Raw genomic sequence first — 24,629 nt, forward strand, 5'->3', positions numbered from 1 at the left:
CAAACTCACTTAAATCTTGATAACCTGTCGTTGTAGCAGCAGTAACCGATCTAGCAACTTATATAGGCGTTGCCGCCAACAGCGCCGTTTTCTGCCTGTTTACGTTTCTCTGTATTTGAATATGCATGCCTAGGGTAGTTATTTTGGTGCTTTAATGTAAGTAAATTGCAGCAATACTCCTAGACCGTTGTCCATGTCGTTGTCGCTATTGCCCAATGAGAAAGCATGATCCTTATAAAATTGTATATATCGTAATATACGCTCTAATAGGTCAGCTTCTTCTCACAAATAAAGTACATTAGAAGAAATAGAAAAAAATTAAGGTAAAAGTGCGTAACGATTTTTCATGTTAGGACAGAGTACATGTCATAAAAGAAGTAACAGAAAAATTTAAACGTAAAATCACCTGCAACGATATTTGTGTAAGAAGCGATATCGAAGCACATTATGCCGACAGCTGGTGGCGCTCTGCAGTTCTTGCGGCAACCGGCTATTTTGTTTACGTTACTGGTTATTTGCATAACAGCCCGACGCCTCACTGTGGGCAGAAAGAACGTATCCGGTGGACGACGACACGGAATGTAGGTCGGGCGTGACGATTGAGCTGCTAGTTTCCAGGAATACTGGGCTCAAGTTTCCCAGATATCTGGCTGGGTGGAAATGGCATTGTGTTCAGTCTGCATATATCCTCGGACAATAAACTAGCTGACAAGCTACCTGAGAAGAAGCCCGATCGCTGAAAACAGTCAGTTATAGCAAACTACGTACAAGTGGAGTAAAGAAGAAAAGATAAGAGAAAAGTTCAAAACAACAACATGAGACTGAGTGGTAACGAACTAAGAACGGGGGACACATGAAGCTGTATTTTCCTACGATCCGCTAACGTTTAATGATTAAACTATCATTATCAACGATTTTCACATTTATGTTAACATGCCACAGAAAACTGTAAGCCTATTAGGAACGGTTCAAAAAAAGTGTTGAAGCAATGGTACACGTAACAGAGGAGACGAAACTACTGACCACCTGCTTTTATACTGCACTAGGTTAACGATAGAGAGAGACATTCACAAGAGCAAATAACCGAAGACTGACGAGAATGGTGCATCAATGAACGAGCACTGGTCACAAATCCACAACAGATTCTAAAAACTATTTTAATTCGATAAGCTTCTCAGTCGTATAGCAATACTAACCGTCAACCGCAACTTTGTAAGTGCCCTAAAAGTATCACTTGTAAGCTAGAAGCTAACAGATTTATACTCTTACATCATACACTCACTGGTTCAGTTATTAGATTTTTTCATAACGCAAACTGCACATATCCACACTTCAGTGATCATTTAAATAGTAAATAGCTTAAAGATCAAAATTTGTGCATATAGATAGAAATGTGACATTTAATTGTTAACTGTTGACACATTCTAAATTTGAACATGGAAAGTAAGGCAACTGATGTAGGCGCACTGGTTGTAAAATCCATTCTATGGATAAGATTTTACATTAATTTACAAACATTTTATGTTACATTGCAATGGAGCTTGTTTAGTAACTAAATGAACGAGTAAATAATTGGGCGCATTATGTTGTATTTTGTACAATTTATTCTGTCGGGAATTTTCCTTATTACAGTGCGTTTGTAATAATTATAACTAATGATTACCAAAACATAAAAAACATAATCATAAAAATTTATAAAGTAAATTAAAGTAGCGTGTTCCTTTAAAAAAATCTTTCTGTGAAAGTGATGTATAGTTGTTCATGATTTATTACTGTCCGCCCCCGGTAGCTGAGTTGAGGTCTGCCTTCGGCGGTGCTACGGCACGGACGTCTGTTTACGTCCCTGCCGGAGACGTACGCGCTCGCGAAGTTGTTTACCTCTTCGGCGTACTCGTGCGTTTAGACGACTCGATATAGAATGGCACATGCAAACCGAAAGTCGACTCTCAAGATTAGTTTTTCGAATGAATATGCGAGACCGAAGCCTACGAAATAGAAAGGTTCCTACGAGACGAAGTTAAACTTGGCTACAACGAACTTATCGGAATCCACCTCTCCATAGTCAGCAGTGTTGTTTACGTCAAGCTGATTAACGATACAGTATGTGACAGAATCATCCGAGATACTAAACATGGACTCAAATTTCGTCACTCTGATGGACGTGTTGGAGAAGTAACTATTGATCATGCAGGACTGGGCTTACAAAGCATACGTATTTTCGAACTTCCCTTCGAGGTTCCGTCTGACTTGGTCGTTGACGCCTTACGCCCATATGGAAGAGTGCTTAGCCACGTTGAGGAAAAATGGTCCAACTTCACGACTTAACCCGTTCTCAATGGGGTGCGTCAAATCAGAATAGAACTGACACGACATGTACCCTCGTACTTGTTCATCGGCGGATGCAGAGCTATAGTCATCTACGATGGACAACCCAAAACATGCTCAGGCTGCGGGAAAGAGGGCCACGTCCGTTTCGAATGTATGCAGCGGAGGATAGTGCAAGTTCCAAACGGCGAACCCGTACCTCCGTCCACGTTGACGCCGCTGCCACTAACGTATGCGGACGCATTTCGAACGGATCCCATCCCGAAGAATGACCAGCTACAGAATCCTGACAGTTTACGGCAACCGACTGCGGCAGAGACCGCCTCCAGTGACGAAACGACGCATACCTCTGCCGCTCCGGCGCCGACGACGCACTTAACCGAGCGGAAAGGATCGGTAGGAGAAATGGAAATTGATCCTGCTGTTGTGCCGACAGCTGCTTTCGTCCCTGAGCACCGGGACTCACTTCCGCACTCGGATACGGAGGCGCACACGCGCAAACAACGATCGCCGAAGCGCCACAAGAAACGACGGCTAGCGCCGTCGGATATCTGCTTACTGCAGTCCACGTCAGACGGACTTGGGTGCAACGTCGATACAGTGCATCCGGATGCGCAACGGGAGGTTCTACCTCCCACACAACAGTACGAAGCGAATCATGCTACACAGGGGTTGAATACAGACACACCGGACTGAAAGCCGACGGAAGGAGTCCTTCCACCCACCGCAGCAACGCCACCGCCTTCGGTCAGCCCGGCCGGAGAGACACGACGGGAGCTGGACCTCCAGCACAGGAACTGGGCCGACGAATCCGATACTGACCCCCACACCGACGACGCACACGCAATGGCGAGTGCTGCGTCCACCGGATGTTAACCGCGCAGAAGATGCAGACTGACGCACAGACAGTATGTCACCGGGCAGCAGCACACAAATTAACACAAGCGTTCATGTGCGCTTTACGCACTGAGGAACAGCGGCAGGCATATCGAACAGCCTCTATTAATATTAATACGATCAGAACGCCTGTCAAATTGCAATTATTACGAGACATGTTGCATGCGTCAAACGTCGACATCGTTCTGCTGCAGGAAGTATGTGTTGAGAGCTTCCGCGACCTCTATGAGTACGATACGTACATTACACCTACTACCGACGGCGGCAGCGAAACAGCGATACTTCTACGTAGCGGCATAGTAGCCGAGGACGTGGTGTACCTGCCGTCAGCGCGAGGACTGGCGCTCACAGTGCTGGGAGTACGGGTCGTTAACATTTACGCACCGTCGGGATCAGACAGACGGCGCGACCGATCCCGATTTTACGCAGAGGAGATTGCAACACTATTCTTAGATCGGTATGAACATGTCTTATTTGGAGGCGACTTCAACTGCGTGCTCGCACCAAAAGATCAACACCCACGTTATACTTCATGCCTGGAGCTGCGGCAACTCATACAGGACATGAATATCATTGATACATGGGAGAAGTTATATGGCGACAGACGTGGATACATCTACGTCACGAGTCACTCTGCAAGTCGTCTCGATCGCATTTACGTAACACGTCGTCTCGAACCTGCGATCCTCGATGCGGAATTGTGGCCTGTCGCCTTTTCAGATCACATAGCATATATATGCACGGTCTCCCTGAGTCGTCAACAAGTGTGGAGGAATCGCAGTGTTTGGAAACTGAATACAGCACACCTTAGGGAACCTGAATGCAGAGGCTTAGTCGAAGACACTTGGCATGTGTGTGAACGACGCCTCCCGAAATATCCGACGACGTTGCAGTGGTGGCTGGAATGCGTTAAGCCTGCATTGCGCCGAGCTTTCATTGCATACGGAAGAGAGCAGATGATGTGGAGGCGATACACGACGGAATTTTATTTCACGATGTTCCGCGAACTTTCTGTACAAGCACCTTCACAGGAGCGTCGTGCCGGTATAAAACTAGCACAGGGCCTAATAATTTCCATAACGCGCCGCCGACTGGAGGGTGTCGCAATCCGTGCAAGGGCCTTTGAACGAGTCGGTGGAGAATCCCCGTCGATGTATCACGTTATCAGAGAAAAACAACGTAGCCGCAGAACCTTAATACAGACGGTCGTACTGCCAGATGGTCGCCGCATGACAACGCAAAAAGACATTGCCAACGCTTTCGTGGAACACTACGGTCATCTCTATGAAGAAGCGGAACACGATCAGGCAGCCTTTCCGACGAACGCTCTCCGCGTGTTTCGACGAGTCGGCCAACCTGGAGTTAACACGTGAAATCACAGCTGACGACGTAATGGAAGCGATTGATAAGGGAGCGTCCCACAAATCGCCGGGGCCCGACGGGTTTCCGTTAGAGTTCTATCGTACATTTACAGATCTCATGATTCCACGATGGACTGCCATGTACTGCGAATTGATGTCTCCCAACGTGCCTCTTCCACCCTCCTTCGTGGAAGGAATGATCATCCCCATCCACAAACCATCTGGCGGCACAGGGATACAGGCCTACCGGCCACTGACCCTTCTTAATTGCGACTACAAGATCTACGCCAGGATACTTGCAGCACGCTTTAAACGCGTAATACGCCAAGTGATTTCACTCGACCAAACCCAGCTAGGAGGAGCTAGCAATATACAAACGGCACTCAGCGACTACCGCGATGTTATCGCACTGGCTTCAACATGTCGTCTCCGGGGTGTATTGGTATCGATAGACTTCGATCGCGCATTTGACAGGCTGAGTCATGCTTATCTGACGGACGTGATGACGAAAATTAAGTTTCCGGAAAGTTTTGTCACCGTCGTCATGCGACTACTCCACGGAGCCGCATCCAAAGTGCTTATCAATGGACGCTTGGTGGGGCCCATCACCATCTCACGATCGGTCAGACAAGGGTGCCCGCTGTCAACGATATTGTATATCATCGCTGTCGAGCCGCTGCTTTGCGGGCTCCGGAATCGACTCCAAGGAATGACGATAAGGCACAACAAGTTTATATGCCGAACATACGCAGATGACCTAGTGTTTGTAGCACGGTCAGGCGACGAGGCTAGAGCGGCCTTGCATTGGATTAATTTGTATTGTATGGCTACGGGAAGTCGCCTGAACATGGCAAAGTCGGAAGCGATGAACATCGGGAGAGGACTCCCGACAGGAAGTGTAGCACCATTACAGCCAATCAACATGATGAAATGCCTAGGAATTATCTTCACTACAGACGTTCGACGCACGCTGGCACTGAGTTACAGACATCTTCTGCAAACAATTCGTGCGAGTGTCCGAAGTCACAGGTTAAGGGCACTGGATATGATACAACGGGTCACCTTTGCCAACACTTATCTAGCCTCTCGCATCCCCCACCTGGCACAAGTTCTTCCTATGCCGGTGGTGTTGGCCCACTGAATCCTGGCGGCATTAGGATATTTTGTGAGCACAGGTCTGCTTTTTAAGGTAGGATACGAAACCCTCACACTTCCTCGTAGTCGTGGAGGTCTTGGACTAGTCCACGTACGCGACCGAGCAGTGGCTATTTATGTAACCACAATGATAAAGATGTGGACACGACACCAGACAAGTCTGACGGGCAGCTTGATAGACGAACTCGCTCCACCTTCTCGTTCGGCTCCGGTAGCGGTGGCTCACATCTCACCATCGCTTGCCCACGTGCGAACCTTCTTTGTGGAACACAGTTATGTACATATGGAACTACCGACTACCAGGACGGCAACGGCACGTGATATATATCACATCTTGACTCGACGACGGCCGAATAATGCCGTAGAGCGCCGCCAACCAACAATTACGTGGTCAGTGGTATGGCGTACAGTGCACCACCCACACCTTGATACGGGAACGCGCGCTCTGTGGTATCAGGTGGTAAATGGGAAATACGTGACTCGTTCCAGGTTGCATACAATTCATATGGCGGACGAGCCATTGTGTCCGCAGTGCAATGTTATAGACACTGAGGAGCATCGCCTGATATGCGGTCCTTCGGCGGACGTATGGTGTTTGGTCAAAAAAATGATCGCCTTCCTCCTTCGGGTGGGGCCGCAAACAATAGAACCACGCACACTACTTCTCCCAGATAGGACATATTATCCCAGAACGAAGACAAACGCAGTGACTTGGATTCGAGGTTTGACTGTGCGTTATCTTTTCCGCGACGGCGGTAAGAATGTGCTTGACTTTTGGGCCTTACTACAGGAACATCACTCACAGCTTATGCGACATCCGAGATATCGAACATATTACGCAAATTTTTTAGGGAGTGCCTTGCTTGATCCCCCACCCAGTTGGGGTGTCCCGGGTAGGAGAATGTAATTATTGTCTATAAGTATCTGAACAAGAAAGGACCAGGACAGTGGAGAGGATCCACAAACACACGTGAAGACGTACCCGACACCAACGCGAGATATGAGGGGATTAGCGAGGTACGCGCCTAAAAGAGGAACGTAGACCGTTATTGTTTTGTACTGACAGAAGCAGGATATTTTATTTTTTTCACTATTATGTAAAAAAAAGTCCACTTATTTACGTTTCCCAGAAAAATTTTATTTTATAAAGTCATCGTCTTATATATTTAAAAAAAATGCTAGAAGCAGTTTATGTTTGTTATTGTTACACCGGATGTAAAAAAAAGTGGCCAGCGTGACAGAATGTAAAAAAAAAAAGTTGTCAGCGCGACGGAGTATCAATCCTAAGGCACGGGTTCAATTCCCGGCTGGGTCGGAGATTTTCTCCTCTCAGGGACTGGCTGTTGTGTTGTTCTAATCATCATCGTTTCACCCCCATCGACGCGCAAGTCGCCGACGTGGCGTCAAAGCGTAAGACTTGCACACGGCCAATTGTCTACCTGACGGGAGGCGCTAGTGACACGAAATTTTTGTGTTTTACTACTGTCTCATTCTGGTCAAAAGTTTTGGCATGAGTTCTACATCTGCATATACATCTACATACATACTCCGCAAGTCACTGTGCGGTGCGTGGCGGAGCCTTCACCACACCTAATCGTTCCCTTTCCTGTTCCACTTGCAGACAGAGCGATCGAGAAACGACTGTCTATATGCCTTCATATGAGTCCTAACTTCTGGTATCATCTTCGTTGTCCTTACGTGAAATGTATGTAGGTGGCAACAGGATCGTTCTGCAGTCAGCTTCAGATGACGATTCCGCAAACTTTTTGTGTAGTGTTATTCGAAACGCATGTCTTCTTCCCTCCAAGGATTCCCACTTGAGCTCCCGAAGCATACCCGGAACATCTGCACGCAACACTCTGGCAGCTCGCTTCTGAATTGCTTCGATGACTATTTTTCAATCCGACCTGGTGCGGATACGAAAAAGTCGTGCAGAACTCAAGAACAGGCCACACTACCGACCTACATGCGGCCTCCTTCACAGATCAACCACACTTTCCTAAAATTCTCCCATTGAGCCGAAGTCGACCAGTCACCTACCCTACCACAGCCCTAAGATGTTCATCCATTTTATGTCGCTTGGCAACGTACCGCCCATATATTTAAACGACGTAACTGTATGAAGCAGAGTACTGTTAATGCTGTATACGAACATTACGGGTGTGGTTTTCCTACTCATTGGTTGGTTTGGGGAAGGAGGCCAGACAGCGTGGTCATCGGTCTCATCGGATTAGTGAAGGATTGAGAAGGAAGTCGGCCGTGCCCTTTCAGAGGAACCATCCCCGCAATTGCCTGGAGCGATTTAGGGAAATCACGGAAAACCTAAATCAGGATGGCCGGACGCGGAATTGAACCGTCGTCCGCCCGAATGCGAGTCCAGTGTCTAACCACTGTGCCACCCCGCCCGGTTCCTACTCATTGCTCTGCATTCAGTGCTAGCTGCCATTCATCACACCAACTAGAAATTGTCTTTAGGTCATCTCGTATAAACCTTCTGGTATAACATAGCATCATCAGCGAACAGCAGCAGAATGCTACCCTCCCTGTTTGCCAGATCATTTGTGTATATAGAAAGTATCAGAGCTCCTATGACACTTCCCTGCCGGCCGCGGTGGTCTAGCGGTTCTGGCGCTGCAGTCCGGAACCGCGGAACTGCTACGGTCGCAGGTTCGAATCCTGCCTCGGGCATGGGTATGTGTGATGTCCTTAGGTTAGTTATGTTTAAGTAGTTCTAAGTTCTAGGGGACTTATGACCTAAGATGTTGAGTCCCATAGTGCTCAGAGCCATTTGAACCATTTGAACACTTCCCTGGGGCACTCCCGATGTTACCCCCGTCTCCGATGAACGCTCACCGTCGAGGACAACACAATGGATTGTGATACTCACGAAGTCTTCGAGCCAGTCACATACCTAGGAACCTATTCCGTTCGAACGTACCTTCGTTATCAGTTTGCAGTAGGGTACCGTGTCGAATGCTTTTCGGAAATCTAGAAATATGGAATCTTCTTATCTGTCATAATTACGATGATGAGTTGTAATTTTAACCTCGTGTAACTTGGCTCTATTTCGATATAAACTGTGAGAAAAGTGTAGATTAAAATGATCAAGACAGAAGGCAAAGGAGTGTGACATTTCATTTAGTAATCCATGTGGAACTAACCTCAGCCATTAATTTTTTTTTACAAGCCACGTGTATCTAGAAAAGCTCTGTAACGAAAGGCTATTACTGCTAATAGCCAACCAACACAAGTAAGTAGCAGCACAGTTCATTTATTATAAAGAAACTGTCTTAATTCGTGGGTAATCTATCGTTTTCTCCTGTTTGTTATCAAGGTGCGAAAATGTACTGAAACGAACTTATAATTCTTAGCTCTGAGTACCCCATTGTATTGTAGTTTTGACGCAGTAAAATAAGAGGGAGCACAGGGACAGATAATCATTTGCATCGTAAAAAAGTAATTTAAAAAATGGAGATTAAGTCCTGTGAAAAGTGACTAAGAGTTCTAATAGCCTTAAATATGCAATGCATCTGTTAGATGAGAGGAAATACTTTAAACGTAGTTCTGATTTCTAGTGCCTCATAAAAATGCTTGTATTTGCTTTCACAAAATAATATCACACTATGGCCCCCTAGCTTTCACATCGGTATTAGTGCTGAAGAATTGTACACTGTGTCTCGTATATCTGGAAACTGTTTTTCAGTTTATAGGACTGTCTGACTGCGACGTCCGCGTCTGTCACCTAGAAAAAGGCTGCGACAGAGCAGAGCTAGAGTGAAGTTGCGAGCAGAAACAGTCATTCCGAAGCCACAACTCGCGACAGGAAAGGCAGCCTTTTTTTGTTTGGAAACTCGGCGCCTCCGGTGATCCGTCAGGGAGGAAATGGGTGCCCCCGAAGCCGCGTGGGAGACGCACAGCCACCGGAGAGGGCATCTGTGTAAAGTTGTAAGCCACAAGTGCTCGAGAGGCGGCGCCGTCTTCCCGTGTTTACCCGAGGCACCAACTGAGCCGAGGCGCCCGAGAACAACTGCTGCCAAACAAACAGCCGCGCCGACGCTCCTAGAGAGCACTGGGCTAAAGCGGCAGCCGGGGGAGGGACAGGGGGTGGCAGGAGGGAAGGGGGAAAGGAGCGGGTGGGCATTGCTCAAGGCTCCAGCCGCATCAGGCGGAAGCCCAGATTGATGTCGCGCTGAAAATGGCTTTAGCGTCGAAGTGCGCAGTAACGAAGCGATAAGATAGCCACACGGAGAGCATTTCAGTACAAACGAAAGTTCGGTGCCCTTGCGGATACAACAAGGACCATCATCTTCCACCCTCCAATATTTATATCTTCATAGTACCATTAAGACATGGAAGACTAAATCTGTTGCCATAAATTTAATGCACAATGTTTACATCTTTGCTTACTATCACCTTCTAGTAGCAGCTACCCAAGTTACCAATAAAATCAGGAAACAGTGAAGAATTCTCGAATTATGAAATATATAACTTAAAGTCAGAGGATGTCTATAGATAAAACAATGTTCCAGTGAGATCATCAATAGTACACTGCAAGTAAGTTATGGGAACCAGTACCATCGATTACCTTCAGTCTACACCAGTTTACAGGCTCCTGTACATCACACAAAAAAAGGGACAATGTAAACCGAATACTTGAAATACATAAAGTGACATTTATGCGTGTGAGAAATGTTGTTTGTGGAAAGTTTAGATAACTAGCAGCCGAAAATTCCTGTTACGTGCTGTTTTCTTTGGTTAGTTTATAACACTACCGTCCGCTACTGTTATACTATAACCTCAAAGCTGGAGGCAGTTCGTCTAAAGAATTTATTTTTATTAAAGCAATTACAGTACAAAGAAGCAGAGCAGTCTTAGCCTCTAAAAGGAATTTTGTTATGTTGACCGTGATGTAATTAACGGAGGTGGTTTATCGGAAGTGAAAGTCAGAATTACGTAAATATTTAATTAGTAACAAACAATAATTTACCTATCCACAGTGTGCAAATGGTAATAAAACAGTCGCCAGCCTAATTATGCATAAGATCGAGTAACATTCTTGTTCAAGAATCTGAAAATAAGTAACTTCAATGGGCAAACACAGCCTATACTTTGTCACACGAGAGTACAATGAACTCTGGCACCTGCATATGTTCACGTTAAGGTCGGAGCTGACCGAGCAGAACAAACTATTTGCACAAATATAACAGATAACGAGACACACTATTACCTTCAGGACTTAGTCAAAATGAATGGTCTCATTAACGTTACTATTAATATTCACTGTAGAATCATAAATTGGACATAGACATAGTATCTCTTTTCAAACACTTCGCTGTCTGACATGAAATGTGAATACAGTTCACTGCAAAATTATAAATTGGACATAGGTTTAGTCTCTCTGTTACCAATTGCTTTTCTATCTGACATGGGAGTAAAAAAAGAGTACACTAGCAAACTATTTCTCGCTGTCTTCTGAATGAAAGAAGTTACTATCTTCATAGATAGTGGTCTTTCTGTTAACTGTTATCTGTCATGAACAGAATGGACAAACTTTGGATCCTGTTACACTATTGATATGAACTTCCAATACACAAGAGAGACAAGCATTTAGCAAACATGAGTAGGATCTATAAATCTTTCCAAAATTGCGTTTCTCAACTATTACTGCAGTGAGACACAAAATTGATATATTTGTAAGATACTGACTCACCTTCTGCAATGTACAACAGGCAGTGCTATGACGATTAACTAAGCAAAACTTTATAAGCCTCAGTTTTAAAAAACTTTTAATTTTTAAGAGTAACAGCAAATTATTTTAATGCCTGTTTGAACTATTCTACTGCTTTATATTCAATTATTTATTTTAGTCTTTGGAAAGCAGTTGTGATTGCAATATTACTTTCAACAAACATTGTTAATTATAGCACACTCTTTTGTCACATTAACATTAATACATTTTCAATGAAAGGACACTCGGTAAGCACTTTAGTATGGGTGGGACCCTAACTGGATATGTGACTGAGGATAAATCACGGTAGGTACAAGAGTACAGGTATAATTTACCCTATATTTGAGCACACTATAACATCCAATGAGCTGATCCTTCACTGTACATTACTACGGTTCTTCTGTTCCATTACAGTAACTGCGCAATGTGGTGGCGATTGCATGTTGATAGGTGGATTTGCAGGTGGAACTGCTGGACTCTGTCATTTCTTGGTGGCGATGATAAATATCTAATCCAACATAATTCCAGCTAGTTACTGCATCCATCCGAGGCTTTGGCACATTGGATAATAGTACAAAAAGCCCCTCTCGGCACCAGCACAATTCACAACCTTTTCGTGAGCTGTTGGTGGTTCAGTAGCTCATCCCCGACTGGCTCTTAATACACCTCTTCTACCTATGCCAACCAGAATTTGCGTTCGCTACTAAGCTACGTTCCGGAGAAGAACCACAACACCTTTTACTTACAAAATAACTAATAACCCTAAGTGAAGGTCAGCAGTTTACATAACAGCAACTAAACATATTAAATAAAACCGAACATTTGCACATATTGACATTTCCAGAAAAAAAAATATTTAAACAAAATTATTCAACCTCAATGTTAACCAAAGAGATAATGTGAGACAAAACATATTTTCTCATATTGTGCATATTACAGAGATTACGCTTCATTACAGTATCGAATTAATCATATACTAATTACAGAAGTTCAACGATGGGATGTTGAACAAAACAGAAAACTAAATGCATCAACAAAAGGTATGTAGTGTGTAAGCTATGGTGTAACAAGTTGTTTAGTTCGTATTTAAGGTGATTCTTATAGGAACATCATCATCATAATCATCAGTGTAACTGGTATCTCTCCATGCTCTCCTGCCTTCTGCCTTCCTCTTCAGGTCCGCGTATTCCACTTCAGTTTATGTCGTCCGTCATCTTCTATTTCCTCCCACTAAGTAGAACTTCCAAAGCGTCAGTCAGCAGGCACTCCCGTCTCAACGAATATCTCATGCAGTTCGTCTTCCTTCCTCTTACAATATGCAGCAGGCTCCTTATGTCACCAACACTTTCCAACATTGTTACTTACTCTTTCCATCTATCTTATTCTCTTCATATTCTTCCACATCCACATCTCAAATTCTTCTAGCCTTTTCACAACCTCTCGTCTCAGTATCATATTTCCTGCTGATAGAGTGGCACATTCCAAACAGAACACTTGACAGGTCATATCCTCAGATCTTTATGTAGCTTGCCACATAATAATCTCCTATTTCTGTCGAACGCCTCCGTCGCTATAGCATTCCGAGTTTCCGCCTTCTGATGCCACCACAAATCTTCTGTAGTCGTACTTCCAAGATATTTAAATGTTCTTACTTGGCTAGTAACAACTTGTACTACCTTAATATCTTGCAATCTCCTTCCGTTGCTAATCACCATACTCTTTGTTTTTGCTGTACTGATTGTCATCCTGTATTCCACACAAGCATCAGTGAGTCCTTTGAGCATTTTACTTGCAGTTCGTTCACTTTTTGCCACTAATACAATGTCATCAGAAAATCTTGTACAGTCTTCTCTCTTTCCAGCAATGGAAACTCCTATTTTTCCATTTAAGCCTTTCGCAATAATGTCTTCCAGGTATAAGTTGAACACTTGAACAGTAAAGGGCAAATGCAACAACCTTGTCTAACGCCTCTGCCAATGCTGCTTCCTTCAGACGTTTCATTTCGGATCCTTATTCTTACATTCTGTTAAATATATTTTCTGTACCAATCATCTGTCCCAACAATCTACATCTTTCGTCTTTAAAATATCCATCAGCTTCTTCTATTGTACTCTATGGAAAAAAATTTCCAACTTAATAAAAAAAGCATAAATTTCTCTACCTTTCTCAGTACATCCTTTCCCTATGATTCTTGACAGACCAATAGCGTCTCCTGTTTCTTTTCCTCTTCCAAATCCGAACTGTTCCTCTCCAGTCCATGTATACAACTTGCCATATAGCCTTCTATTCAGCACTTTCAACAATACTTTAACTGCATGAGAAACTAGACTGATAGTTCTACGCTCTTACAATTTTTTGTTATTTCTGTTTTTCTCAGTCTGTATTATTACCGTTGCAAGAAAATCATCAAACAATTCCACTTGGTCGTATTCCCTTTCATTACAAAGGTAAACTATTACTTTCTTTCCGCTGTTTAGCATACGCTACAACGCTTCTGCTGGCAAATTATCGATTCCACATGCCTTTCAATCTTTCATCCCCTTTTCTACTACTGCTGCCAAAATGCTGTACCCATCTTCCATCTTCCGGCACAAATTCCTTCTCTTGAAATTCAATTTCACTTGGAATTTGATCCATCTTATACGGACATTCTTTACATTCTTGTCATCTGCTCAGACTCTCCTGTGATTTTTCAGCTAATGTACCGACCACTCTTTCTGTATCCATGTTACTCTTCTTAGTGGTACTTTGAAAAAGTATCTCCCTAGCTAATCTGTACATAATTTCATACTTTCCATCTCTCACCATTTTCTCTGTTTCTTCACATTTCTGTTTCATCCATCTTCCTCTTGGTTCTTTAGTTTCTCTTCTTCAATCATTAGTAAATTTCTTGTATCTCTTTTTTTCTTCTTCAATTTCCATATTTTCTGACTTTTTTCTTTATTCCATGTTTTTCAATATGTTTTCCGTTAACCATTCCTTCCTGATCCATTCTTTCGTGATACTTTTGCACACTTTAGTTCACAGTACATTTGAGGCAGTCCACGTGCCCTTCCTTCACTTATATCCATTTGTCTTTTACATACCCGCCCTTTCTACCTCCCTCACATTTTTCTATACGCCTGTCTTCAGTCTCTGAAGTCTCACCAACCTCACTGAGTATTTCTAAGCTCAATCACTCTTTTTCTTTATTTCCTCACATTTTCTTCAACTTTACTTGTATTTCTCCAAATACGAGCTCGTGGTCTGAGTTTATGACTGCTCCTGGGTAAGCTCTGGCACTCTTCAGACAGTTTCTAAGCCTTGTGTGTATTAGAATGTAGTCTGACTGATATCTTGCTCTACTCAAAATTGAGATCCATGTATAATATCTTCTTTTGTGATTTTCACATAATGTGGTACCCACTACCAGTGAGTTTCCTTTGCAGAAGCTAATCAGATGTTCCCCTCTCTTATTTATTACCCCTAATCCAAATTTTCCCATTGTATCTTCATCTCTTCCTTCACCCACCACTGCATTGCAGTACCCCATAACGATAATGCTGGTGTTTCCACTATCTTTCTCGATAAAGTCTTCTCACAATACTGTCCCATCTCCTCATCACTATGCTGGCTGGTCGGCATATATACTTGCATTAACAGCACTTATACCGGACTACCCTGCAGTCGTATAATCATGAATCTTCCATCAGTATACTGCTCCTTTATACCTCATTTTTTTGTTTTTGTCCTAACAGAATCACTACCTCGTTCTTGATTTCCAATGAGTAGAAAAATTTATAATTTGCGCTTTCTACCTCTCTGTTCTCTTCCCATCTTACTTCACACATGCCACGCGCATCTAAACTGTTCCTTTTCATCTCCTGTTTTGCACTTCTAGTTTTCCTGCTTGCAGCAGTGTGCTGTCATTCCATGCTCCAATCCCTACCTTTCCTCCCTTCATTCTCTCCTTCTTCCTTTTATATATGTTTCCTCTCAATTTATTCTCCTCCCAGAGATGCGATTGAGGGGAGGTTTCAATTCTGTAGTCTTTCACATATAGAGACACACCACGTGTTGCTTGAGAAATTAATACGGCAGTATCCCGTTACTTCCCACGTAGGCAGTAGATTTGCGAGCCTAAAATCAGCCGCTCACCATGAGCCAGACGCTATCTGTAGCCACCCGTCTGGCGTACAATCGCTACTTGTCCGCTTTATCCATCCAAGGAATAACCTTCGGAGAAGGGGCCTTACCAGAAGAGATAGCAGCACTTAGATGACGGAGAAAAAGTACTTCGTGAGAAACTTCCTTCTTCATATTGACAATAGAACGGTGACACGTGAGAGGAAACATATGCGATATTCTTTTGGCGATATTCTCCGCGTTGGGCAGCCCACCAAATCACGATTATGAATGATGCTGCGAAAGATACAATCGGCTTTAACATGGTTCACTACAGAAACTGTACATAGGTTTTGTAAACAAAGGGTTTCGTGCTGACGAAGTAACACAATGTCATGTCAGTAATGTGATCATTACACATATCATTCAGTCTGTTTTATGCTCATTCGGCTTGTGTTTTTGTGAGCCACTAAAGGACGCTTTAGCTCCATAAATACTGGTTAGGGTGAAACAGGGTACGTAACTTTTCGGGTCCTTTTCTCATTATCCATACGTCGTTAGATTTTCTGTAAACGAAGTCATCCTGAGTGTAAAACGTAGATGTCACTCGGCCACGTAGCTAAGAAAAACACAACAATAAAATTGAGCTGGTGCGTTTCTGGCGCCAGTTTCCAGCGATCGTCATTTTGATCTTTGAAACGACTTCGATGCTTATTTGTCTTCTGCTCAGTTTTGGCGGCGCGGATTTAACGGCAGCGCGTGCGCTCTGCTGGGGAGGTGTGTCGCGATCGGCGGTGAGCGAGAGTCACGTGGGACTCTACGTAAGTAGGACGGCAAGAGGACGAGTTGGAGAAGGAAGGAGTGGGGCCAGCGGCTACGACGTGTTGAGTCGTGAGGGCAGATCCACCGCCCATGGTGATTTGGTTTACAAGCTCCTTCGAGTCTGTTATAAGCTACGCCGGCCGATTGAATTGGAGTCGCCGAGTTGCCTCGATGGGTTACGTGCGGCTAAATTGAATATATCAGTGTACTAAAAATCCTTTGGAATTGTTTTAGTCGTTTATCACTTACCTCGGTGTCGTGACTAACTGTCTTGACGGCAGTTGAGGAAGTGTGTCTACGCCCAACCAACCGACATGAAGCGTGATTAAGGACGTAGGTCGTAGTGCAACGAGTTGTGAGTAAGTCCGGATCTGGCATTTCAAGACACGCCGAGATACGTCCTCTATTCTACCTTGTAGTTCATTTGGTAGTTTGGCCTGTAAATGTGCGCCGAGATAATTCTTGTCATCTTAACTTGAGGGCATGATTTTTAGTGAACTTAATCAGAGTTTAAGGGCTGGCACTGACCAAGTAACTCACGGAGGCTAATTTGTTTCTATTCAGTTTTACTGATCACCTGTTGTCTAGAAAAAATTGTGCAGTTTACGTCTCAGAATATTGTCTGCCGGTGGTGGGCATTGTGTTACAGATTACTGACAGCGGTCGACACGAGCATACTGGGAGCAGAGCACCACGGGGGCAGAGAGATATTTAAGGCCCTGTCCTCTCCTTTACAGCCTGGGTTATGTTGTCACTGTTGCGTGACTCCATCTTGCCGGTGGAGAATTATAGCATTTGAAGTTCAATTGCAGTGCACAGTTGAGTACATTTCTATGTCATTTCCTGCCTCGTGGATCTCTCGTATTGATTTGAATCCTTGGTCTGCTCGCGTCAATCGCTAATTCACACGCAATATTGAAGCAACCTTATTTTAGGGGTATTGTCATATGGTCATGTTCTAGTTGTAATCATTCGAAGAATACTGTTGATTAATTGAGTAAGTAAATTTGAAGATTGGTTTGGTCAAAATTAAAGCACCTCCTTAATTGTTTTAGTCATTTGTATATAGTTTTGTTTAGGAAAGTTGGCTAGCCAAGCCTTATTTTAGATCTGTGTTCTTATCCTTAATCTGTTCCTCAGCTGCTTGGAAGTAATGAGAGTTTTGATGGGAATTGTGTGGACGTTGGTACTATTTAAGTAAAGTTTACTTGAGTATATTTTTCTAGTCAGATTAAAATTTCAAGTTTTATGGGTCTTGTTCCGGTTAAAGAAATTTATTTATTTGTCCGAGTGATCTGGCCTTGTAAGGCAGTCACCTGTGTTATTGTGATTGTGATTCTATAATGCTTTTGATTGTAATAAAATATGTAGCAACTACAACGGATTACTATTACGATTTCGGCGTGCCACTACCATATATCATTTCAAAAATTCTTCACATTCATTATGTTAATGAGAAAAGTGTAGGAGTGAGCAATTACAAGGTGCAACACAGTCAAAGTATCACGTTATCGAAACCTCGTTGCCCGCATCTCGTGGTTGTGCGGTAGCGTTCTCGCTTCCCACGCCTGGGTTCCCGGGTTCGATTCCTGGCGGGGTCAGGGATTTTCTCTGCCTCGTGATGGCTGGGTGTTGTGTGCTGTCCTTAGGTTAGTTAGGTTTCAGTAGTTCTAAGTTCTAGGGGACTGATGACCATAGATGTTAAGTCCCATAGTGCTCAGAGCCATTTGAACCATTTTTTTTGAAACCTCGTTATTGTGTCCCATTCGATATCTGGCTCAAAGCTGCCTTCCTCTGTGACAAACGTCACCCCCTGGCTCGGTGACGATCCAAACAGAAAAATGTCGACACTTGGGAAGAAGGCCTAGCCTCAGAAATTAGCGTGAGGCATAAGGTGAATTATGGAAATTGGAAATTTGTGGTAAGTCCTATGGGATCAAACTGCTGAGGTCATCGGCCCCTAAGCTTACACACTACTTAATCTAACCTAAACTAACTTATGCTAAGGACAAACACACACCCATGCCCCAGGGAGGACTCGAACCTCCGATGGGGGAAGCCGCGCGAACCGTGACAAGGCGCCCCAGATCGCACGGCTACCCCGCGTGGCAAGGTGAATTCAGATGTTTCGAACGGCTCTGAGACATATGGGACTTAACATCAGAGGTCATCAGTCCCCTAGAACTTAGAACTACTTAAACCTAACTAACCTAAGGACATCACACTCATCCATGCCCGAGGCAGGATTCGAACCTGTGACCGTAGCGGCCGCTCGGTCACTCCAGCCGGGCATGGTGAATTAATAATGCTGCATTTGTGGGGTCTTGCCCACTCGTCGCTAATAGGGTGCTAATAGCGTTCTCGGAATGCTATACAACTCAAACAAATAACATCAGTAGTTTTGTTTCTATAAAGCAATTGGCAGTACTTAGGAAATTTACAAGTGGTAGCCGTAAACGGTGGGCGACTTGCAATATAATTTGATATGTGAAATGTCCACGCAAGTAGACACACGTCAGTCATAACTAACTTCCGCGATCCGGTGCCGATCTGAGCGCCTGACGCTAGCAGGAGCGGAGCTTACATTCACTTCTTCCAGGTGACGCTCAGGGCGCGGCGCGGTACATTTCTGCGCACCATTAGCTGGCATTTCCTCACCGCCTTCTCTGCTCTTGCGTTCCGCATCTACGTTTCGGCACTTGTGATTACGCCAGAAAGACATTGGCAGTAAATTTAACCACAGTTCTTCCCAACACCATAGTGGACGTATCACAAGATGGGAAAGATGCCAAATCCCCTCTTACCCATATTTCATCTCTTGATTTGAGGCCTCTGCGATGCAGTTCAAACTGCGAAGCCCAGCGTTGAAATCACACAGCTTTCTTAAGTGTGGCAGAGGAAACCGTCTCAGACAAACCTCCACTCATACTCGATACGAAGAGGCCTAAGCGAGTGGTATAAAGGGCGTCATTGAAACAGCTCCTTCATTTCGGGCGTTGATTCCTACACATTTTTCATTCGAAAACGGCAGCTCGCGTAAGATGAGTGATGGGATGTCGTTCCTGATAACATCTGATGCTGCTGATATCCCCTGAACGATTCAGCTTTTCTCTGAGGATACTACAACCCCAACGAAAATGATCCCACCCGTCGGAGTGCAGCACGACTGTAAATTTTATTCTGATGTACAGAGTAGCACCACTAGGGACTATTCAGAACCATTCAGCTAATTTTTAAACGGTGTTTAAGCTTTCTCAGACCTCCTGTTTTATGGTCTTTTGTGGTGTTCAAATGGTTCAAATGGCTCTGAGCACTATGGGACTTAACATCTAAGGTCATCAGTCCACTAGAACTTAGAACTACTTAAACCTAACAAACCTAAGAACACCACACACACCCACGCCCAAGGCAGGATTCGAACCTGCGACCGCAGCGGTCGCGCGGTTCCAGACTTAAGCGCCTAGAACCGCTCGGCCACACCGGCCGGCTTCTGTGGTCTCATCATGGGGGGAGCGAAAGCGGTGCGACATTGAAACGTGTGGGAATAAAAGCGCAAAAGCTTCATCTCACGCCCCTCCCTCACAGTTCAGAAATTTCCCAGTGCCTCCTGCGAACCATTATTGAGCCCTTTAAAAATGTGTATTTACGTAGAAAGCCCTGGACCGTGTCTTAGACGTCTGCAGGCAGAGAACCCATTACCACTCACCGATTCCGCATGCTCTCTAGCACGAGCAGCGGCAGCAGCATAGCCTGCATGCAGGAGCCTCGGATTCCATCACGGGTTGTCGGTATGCAGTCGCATTTTTAATGTGCTCAATAATGATTCGTAGGTGATATGAAGGCTGCTGCCGAAATGGGGGATCTTAGAACGACCCTTTGATTATTCATGCATGTGTCTCGCACACCCTTCCCTCATGATGACGCGACTCACTGGGAGGAGCAAATCAGGAAGGCCGAAAAACCGTAAGCACATTTTGCTGCTTCGCATCCAGTTCAATTTTCGTTGAATTCTTTTGAAAGATCACTAATCAACGAAGAGTTCCTGTCACATGGCAGCTGCAATTGTGTAAGTCTGTTTTGTGTAATGAAGAATTGACTGTCGATCAAGCAACTGATGTACGTTTTCTTCATTTTACAATATTGTCCCTAATGCTTCCACACTGTACATCAGAAAAAGAATTGCTGTAGGATTGCCCCCGAAAGTGGTGCGAACGTGTTCAGTGAGATTGCAAGCTCATGGTGTCCTTGGATAAGGGTTGGATCATCCAGGGAGTATCTACAGCGTAAAATTTCATCAGAAGCGTCGTCCTCTCTCTCTAATCGCATTACGAACTGTCGTTGAAGAATGCGAAGTACGTGGAAACAAATGAGCCAAGGGAAGGTTCAGTCTCATTGACGCATTTTATGCCACCCCCTAAGACATTTTTCGTGTCTATTCTGAGCGACAGTATGTCCGAAATGTTCTCCTTGACCATCGTTAAGAAACATAGAAACGTACTGTAGTTCGACCATCGAATGGACTCCAGTATGGGCGATATATCAATAAGCATCCTTGGCGTAGACAAACAACTGAAAGAGTTGAGAAAAATATGTCACCAGGTCCAAATGGAATCCCAGTTCGGTTTTAGAATGAGTACTCTACGGCACTGGCTATTTGCTTGGCTGAATTTCTCGAGAATTTCTCGCTCAGTCCCAAGAGATTGAAAAAAAGCACAGGTTACTCCCGTATATGAGAAGGGCAAAAGAACGGACTCGCATCATTATAGAGCGATACCCCTAACATCCATTTGCTGCAGAATCCTTGAACATTTTCTCAGGTACAATACAATAAATTTTCTTGAGAACGAGAAGCGCATGTCCACAAATCAGAATGATTTTAGAAAAAATTGCTCGTGTCAAACTCAGCTTGCCCTTTTCTTACACGATATACTGCGAGTTATGCATGAAGGGCAATAGGCAGACTACATATTTCGAGATTTCTTGAAATCATTTGATAATGTGCCCCAAAGCAGTCTGTTAATGAAGGTTTTACCATATGGAATAGGTTCCCAGATACGTTAGTGGCTGGAAGACGTCTTAAGCTATCGAACCCGGCATGCTGTCCTCGACGACGAATGTTCATTAGAGACAAGGTTATCGCCAGGAGTGCTCCAGGAAAGTGTGATAGGACCGCTGTTATTCTCTATATACGTAACTGATATGGCCGACAGGGTGGGAGCAATCTGCGGTTGTTTGCTGAGGCTTCTGCGGTGTGCGGTAAGGTGTCGAAGTTGAGTGACTTAGGAAGATAACTTAGACAACATTTCTAGTTGTTGCAGTGAATGGCCGCTAGCTGCAAATGTACAAAATTGTAAGTTAATGCGGCTGATAGGAAAAACAAACACTTAATATTCGGACAGAGCATTAGTTATGTCTTGCTTGAGAGTCAGGCCGCTTAAATATATGCGCCTAACGTCGCTAAGCGATATGAAATGGAAAGAGCATGTGAGGATTTACTGGGAGAATTGTAAGAAAGTGTGTTTCATCTGTAAAGGAGACCGCATATGGAACACTGGTGCGACCTACTCTTGAGTGCTGTTCGAGTGTTTGGAATTAAAGGAAGACATCGAAGCAATTCAGAGACGGGCTGGTAGGTTTGTTGTCGGTAGGTTAGAATAACACGCAAGCGTTACGGAAATTCTTGGGGCAGTCAAGTGGGGAGTCCTGGAGGAGAGAGATTTTCAAGAAGCACTACTGAGAAAATTTAGAGGACTAGCATCTGGAGCTGAATGCAAAACGATTCTACTGCCGTCTACACATATTTCGCTTAAGGACAACGAAGATAACATTCGAAAAATTTCGTTTCTATATTTGCGAAAGAACAGGAAAGGACATGACTATTAGTGGTACAGCGTATCCTCCGCCACGCGCTGTACGGTGGCCTAGGGAGTACGTATGAAATGTAGATGAAATCCACTTGTTTCCAGAGTTGGGTGTCGCGGTTCTGACCTCCAACGCAGAGGCGTCAGATGAAAGAGTGAAATGTGGGTAAGAGGGGCTGGGACGACCTTCCCATCGTGCGACACGTCCTCGGTGGCATCTGCCACAGTTGTGATTAATTTTGGTAAACTACAGTTGTGAACTCCAGCATTATTGTCGTATATGTCGATTGCTTGCTGGGATGGTAACTTGACATGGCGCCAAGTCTTTTCACCACAGTGGGGGGTTGTAGGCACCTTAGATTTTTCACTTCTGCCCCCCAATGGGAAACAATTACGAGATTTCAAATAAGAGACCTTTCAACTGTGATGCACAGTGTACTTTCAGAAAGGATGAAGAAAAGCAATCTTGAGATTCATTAAGTCGTTTTAAGTAATAGTAAAGTAAAAGATAAACTGGGAGATTGCGGAAATGAGAAGTAAAGCCACGTGTGGGGAATTTGCTTGCTTGATGATATCGTAATTATTCGGTTTTTACACAGTACCAAATTGGATTTCTTCAAGGGAGACGAAATTTCCGAAATCAGGAAAATCATTCTGGATAAGTTAAATTAAGTTCATCAAATACCAACTTTCCCTTCAAAGTGTAAAAGAGGAAAAGTGTAATCAAAGTTTCAACTCAAAAATATGTTGATACCAAGAGTCTTGTAATTAAAACTTCCATAATTTTGACAATGTTGACAATGTTGACAATGTTGACTGGAATACTCTCTTTCAAATTCTGAAGGTGGCAGGGCTAAAATACAGAGAGCGAAACGCTATTTACAATTTGTACCGAAACCTGATGACAGTTATAAGAGTCGAGGGACATGAAAGAGAAGCAGTGGTTGGGAAGGGAGTGAGACAAGGTTGTAGCATCTCCCCGATGTTATTCAATCTGTATATTGAGCAAGCAGTAAAGGAAACAAAAGAAAAATTCGGAGTAGGTATTAAAATCCTTGGAGAAGAAATAAAAACATTGAGGTTCGCCGATGACTTTGTAATTCTGTCAGAGACAGCAAAGGATTTGGAAGAGCAGTTGAACGGAGGGATAGTGTCTTGAAAGGAGGATATAAGATGAACATCAACAAAGGCAAAACGATGCTGAGGGAATTACATTAGGAAATGAGACACTTAAAGTAGTAAAGGAGTTTTGCTATTTGGGGAGCAAAATAACTCATGATGGTCGAAGTAGAGAGGATATAAAATGTAGACTGGCAATGGCAAGGAAAGCATTTCTGCAGAAGAGAAATTTGTTAACATCGAGTATAAGATTTAAGCGTCAGGAAGTCGTTTCTGAAAGTATTTGTATGGAGTGTAGCCATATATGAAAGTGAAACATGGACGATAAATACTTAGGAAAAGAAGAGAATAGAAGCTTTCGAAATGTGGTGCTACAGAAGAATGTTGATGATTTGATGGATAGATCATATAACTAATGAGGAGGTATTGAATAGGATTGGGGAGAAGAGAAGCTTGTGGCACAACTTGACTAGAAGAAGGGATCGGTTGGTAGGACATTCTGAGGCATCAAGGGATCACCAATTTAGTATTGGAGGGCAGCGAGGAGGGTAAAAATTGTAGAGGGAGATCAAGAGATGAATACACTAAGCAGATTCAGAAGGCTGTAGGTTGCAGTAGGTACCGGGAGATGAATAAGCTTGCCCAGAATATGGTAGCATGGAGAGCTGCATCAAACCAGTTTCAGGACTGAAGACCACAACATGATAAGAAGCTGTAAATCACTTGCTGATAACTTACTAACGTTTCGTTGTTACTATCTTGTTTCTATCCTTGTCGATTTATTCTTTAATTTGCATGCGATTTATTTTTATAAGTCAGCTATGTGGTAAAATAAGTATTGTATCTTAAATCGTTCCGAAAACATTTGAGGCTGACAGCTTAGGGGACAGCCTGGCTTTCAGTTTGATAACAGGCTTATGCAACAAAACACCAGTAGTAAATCGAATTTTGTGCTGTGTAACATAATAAAGCACCTGTCGTCGATCCGGTCGAAGAATACTACGATGACTGTCTCTGTCGTTCCACACCATCTGACGTAGTTGTACTTCTAAATACTTCGCTCACTGAACCGTTTGTCACACAATATCTGTCACACACTTCTGTAAAGTAAACTATTCCTATCATCTTTTTTTTTGCGTCGTTAGTCTTTTCCCTGGTTTGATGCGGCTCGCCCACGAATTCGACTCCTACACTAACAAGACATCACGAAGTTGCGCTTATACCCTACATCCTGAATAATTTGCGACATGTCCTATC

This window comes from Schistocerca cancellata, chromosome 5 (genome assembly GCF_023864275.1).
Source record: "Schistocerca cancellata isolate TAMUIC-IGC-003103 chromosome 5, iqSchCanc2.1, whole genome shotgun sequence".
Classification (NCBI taxonomy): Eukaryota; Metazoa; Arthropoda; class Insecta; order Orthoptera; family Acrididae; genus Schistocerca; species Schistocerca cancellata.